Source organism: Trachurus trachurus (assembly GCF_905171665.1).
Source record: "Trachurus trachurus genome assembly, chromosome: 7".
Lineage (NCBI taxonomy): Eukaryota > Metazoa > Chordata > Actinopteri > Carangiformes > Carangidae > Trachurus > Trachurus trachurus.
Window position 1 is genome coordinate 28,980,101 of NC_139901.1, and position 284 is coordinate 28,980,384.

Below are 284 nucleotides of genomic sequence, written 5' to 3' on the forward strand. Positions count from 1 at the left end.
AATGTAAAACCTAGGAGTCGATTTTAGAAATGTAGGCCTACATACACACTGTAACCATGAGAATATATCTTCCAAATTATCTGTGACAAGTCCACACATGACATCTTCACGAGAGAAGAGATTCAGGTGGATCGATATGAAGCCAGTCATGAATATCAGTCCACAAACTAAGCATCAGAGAACTTTAAAAATAGAAGAAACACTGATAGTGTTTTTAACAGGGCTCGGCCCCGAGTCGGGAGCGCGCACGCACAGAGACGTGACGGTGGTGTGTTTATGTCCAA